This window comes from Carassius gibelio, chromosome B23 (genome assembly GCF_023724105.1).
Source record: "Carassius gibelio isolate Cgi1373 ecotype wild population from Czech Republic chromosome B23, carGib1.2-hapl.c, whole genome shotgun sequence".
In the NCBI taxonomy this organism is placed as follows: Eukaryota; Metazoa; Chordata; class Actinopteri; order Cypriniformes; family Cyprinidae; genus Carassius; species Carassius gibelio.
In genome coordinates, this window is record NC_068418.1 from 4370677 (window position 1) to 4374990 (window position 4314).

Consider the following 4314-nt stretch of genomic DNA (forward strand, 5'->3'; position numbering starts at 1 on the left):
CTAACAGCAGTCAAGTTGTCATTGTTTGTGTCAATCAAGTTGTGAATTTGTTGTAACAGGAGATCATTACTTACTTTGTGCTCAAAGTGATGCTCGGAGCTCCAGTGGTTTCCTCTGTGAGTGAACGAGAGAGATGATGAACAATTCCAGGATGCTTTTTTTTTTCATTGTTTGTTGTGTTAAATCTTACCCAGATACAATAGTGCTATTTTCTGATTGGCTATTGTGTAGCCTATTTCTTTTTTTTTGATTGGCTGATAAGTGACAGGCTCGATTAAGAACGCGCTTGATTCCTGCCGGTTTCCATAGTGAGAGCGGCGCGACCAGATAACTTTTGGGCGCTGCGGCATATTAAATATATTATAAATAGTTTTTCTGCGTGAGAAATACAATGTGTGGCGGGAGTGCGTGACAAAAGACCGAAATGAGTGACTGTCACGCTCAATGCGTGACACTTGAGAGCCCTGTCTAAGTCTGTGTCTGAAGTCAGTTGTAGTAGTTCTTGTGTTTCTCTTTTCTTCAGTGATTCTGTTTGTTAGCAGCAGCTGTTCATCACTAATTCTCAATCAGCACTTAGTTAATCACTTAATTACTTGAATGCAAAGTTTTAAATCTTACAGGGTTTAAATCAAGGCAATCTGTTTACTCAAACGATTTGAGTTAAGTTAACTTATCGGGGTTTACAGTGTATATGACAAAAAGATTATCACAGGGGTCAACCTTTATAATAAACACAAAACTATTTTTGTGTCAGATATAATTTTCTGAATTTTCTTACCATATACCCATTCTCTCATTTCCAGGTGAAGGTGAGCTTTAAGGGTTTCCAGTTCCCAAAGTGGATCTGTATAGCTTTAGAAGTCTAAAAAGACAAGATAATTATTATTAGTTTATGAACCATTATTTTATATTTGTTCTCTGATCACCTGATATTCATAATACAGGTTATTTTGTTCAATCCTGTTCAGCTTGTGTAAAACAAGTAACATTTGTTTCTTGGAAATTGAAACAGTTCTGTTTCTATGTATTTAAATCTATTTATAATTATATGGCAATATTAAATCAATTTGATGCTTTGAATGCATAATTATTGCATTGCCAATGAATAATAGATCAAAAGACAACTACTACTGGTCTTCTATCCAATTACAGAGGCAGATAATGATAGTACATCTACACGGCATGCCAACTACTGTTCTACTTCCTGCCCTGGGGTGGAACCAGCACCATCATGATGTTCTCCGCTCAATGTCATCTGGACAGAAGGACACAAACCTGAACATAAGGCATAAAGTAGAGCAAATATCTCCAACTACATCAAATTTAATTAATCTAAAATTTAAACAGCCACAAAATATAATAGGTTTCTTCCTGTACCATGTCCTACCCATCCACCAAGTTACAAGAAATCCTGCTTACAACCAATATATAGACAGTACATATATAACTACATACACAGACAAGCACAGGTAAGAACATAACAGACGTACAGACGTAGATATAACAGTTATTCAAACAAAACTGACAATTAACAGAGGATTTTTAATTAGGTTATTTATAAAGATCTGTATGTACTCTATATAGCATATGCAATTTAGGCAATGAATTACAAGTCAATAACTTTGTTTATGTTTGTAGTTATTTTATTCATTATAAAAGAAAATACAAAATAAAAATAAAAATGTAATTCATTATTCAAGAAGGGAGGAGGGCTCCCAGGAGTCTTTCCATTTGGTCCCACTGTAAAGAGACAATGTTCTGAGTAAAGATTTAATGAGTAACTTAATTCAGGCTACAAAATGATATATCATTTTATGAAATATAACTATAAAAAAAATATTCAAATATTTTAGTAACTGTCGACATTGTTAATGTTTAAAATGTTGTGTATTTAATAAACTGTACATTAGTACACCTACCAGGTCTTGCATGGAACCCAACAAATGAGGACCTCCTCTGTTCCCTATAGAATAAACATTAAAAAAAAAATCTATCACAACTCAATATCCAGCAACGTTTGTCTTGGCACAAGTCATGCCATTGTGGTGGCAGCAAGTACAGTCTTTATGTCTGGAGTCCTCAAAGATACTTTGTTGGAAAATATTAGAGCTACACTGTGTGATTTTTTCCCCCATCTAGCCGTGAAAAGTTACATGACTAACCAGTAAATATTAATTTCTGCTCATTTCAATTCCGAGTGTGTTTTAACTCCTATGGTGGCCATATTATTCCAAGATTAACATGGCTTCCAGTTCGAATTCTCCCATGAGTATCACTGAGTGTAAAACGCAAAAGGCGAAGCTTAAATTTCCAGGTATGTCCCTCTTTGGTGAATGTATTTTCAAAATGAAGGCACAACATGGCTGCCACCATTTGAGCGACTCACTCGTATGTAATTAAATGGCAGATACTACGCTTACGAGAATACTTTATTAGTTAGTGGAATTAATTCCACATGAATGAATGAGCACATATACTTTTGATACAACAAACTGTTTTTTTGCTAAGAATAATCTTAAAAAGTTATACAGTGTAGCTTTAACATGTAATAACATTTAAAAATAACATTTACTGCTGTAAGATTGTTTCAAAGTGGTACAGTACAGTATCATATACTGTCTTAGGGGTCTAGAGGGATCTAGAAAATTACATGAAAACCTTGTGACAGTTTCTATTCATGTTGACATTACATTATATAACATATCCAAAGAGTTATCCATATTTATCTATGCATTAATGTTTTCAGGGTTTCTGCAAGTTTCATTAAGTAAAATGTAAAATTTGTAACACATTTTTTATGACCACTGTGAAGGAAATTTAAGACCTATTTACTTGCAAAAAAGTATGAAGCTCTGAAGGAAAACCAAAGTCAAATATTTACTTGAAAAGTACATTTATTTACAGAACTGTGTGTGCAATTGTAGGTTTTATATTGGTCAGACAGACAACAAAGAACTACAAAAAGTACCATTAAATAAATTTCAACATAAATAAGACCTACCTAAACATTTAAAACCTACTACATAATACCTTGATTTATTTAAGACTTTTTCTACATATTTGATGTTAACCAAAGTATTGTTCGGATAGCGTTCTACATCATGTGAGCAATACATACAGCCAAATTATTTTCTATTATTGTAAAGTAAACTTTGTATGTATCTTGTTTGTAAAAATGGTGACATTAGTGCTCACTCCATGAACACTAAATCCAGTCTTCAAAACATCTAGTTGTCGAATCAAGTGCTTAAACACTGCAGATATTTTTTTAAAGCAGTTTTAGGCTGTGTGTCCACCAAACCATTTAGCCAGCTGATAAGTGCGTGAGTGTGAGTGCTTGAGAGTGTTTTGGCAGTGCTTTGCTTGTTGTTATTATGTGGAATATCCGCGAAAGTGTTACTAGTTATCTCATTTCACAGATTGTTTGTTTCTGTGTTGTTTCTATACAAAAATGTCGATAGATTATAAAGTATTTGCTCTGGCTCTAGTTTAAAATTATTTTGTTCCATTATTATGCTTGTTGCTGTCATCTATTGACTTTGTACGAGCAGAGTGTGGTGGTTGTGTGTTATTAGTCCCGCGCCTCCTCAACGGTGATTGGACAGCTGGGTAAAAAGTGACAGTGATGAGCACTGCATTTGACCCAAAATTGAACATTCTTCAACTCTTGGCGACTGGTAAAAAACCACAAATGCTCTTTGCATCAGCGTGAAAAAGAAACTCAGCGGCGTGTGCAAATATGCCAGTCGCGTGAAAAAATGCTTTTGAGGACACAGGTCCTTATTCATTGTAGAATCAAAAAGAATTTAAATATTAATAATGAGTGAGTGCGAGTACATTGATATAAAGCAAGAGCGTTTAAAATACTTTAGAAAGACAAACCTCTCTCACTCTTCTTTTCAAAACCTTGGAGTAGTCAAAGTTGTTTTGCCTCACTCTCCAACAGCATTCTGGACACTCATCTGAAAGATAGTCAATATAACATTGAAATAAGTATACCAATATACCAGTATAGACAATACCTAACTGTGATGGCAGAATCAATGTGTAGTTGATACATCATATAATTTTAAATAGAGAAAATGTACTTAACACTTTTTTTTGGCTTCATATTGCTGGCTACCCTCTGTTGGACTGGATCTGTATTAAAAATATACAAGATATCAAATTTTATTAAACACTATTTCTGTCAAGAGCACTATCATCAAATATGATTGACAGTTAGCATATAGTTTTGATTGGTGGTATGGTTCTGTTCTGGACAAGAACTCCCTACGCATCCATGCAGCCTAGCATAGAATCATAAAAGTAGCA

General features: G+C 34.1%; 1 long non-coding RNA gene across 1 annotated transcript; it reads right to left on the minus strand.

The window, feature by feature from the left end:
• Positions 1-1614: 1614 nt before the first annotated feature.
• On the minus strand, positions 1615-4048 carry LOC128011296 (uncharacterized). The gene is made up of 3 exons (XR_008182522.1): positions 3883-4048; positions 1920-1963; positions 1615-1740 (listed from the first exon to the last, which is right to left on the minus strand). It is a non-coding gene; the product is annotated as an uncharacterized LOC128011296 (long non-coding RNA).
• Between the last annotated feature and the right edge of the window lie 266 nt (positions 4049-4314).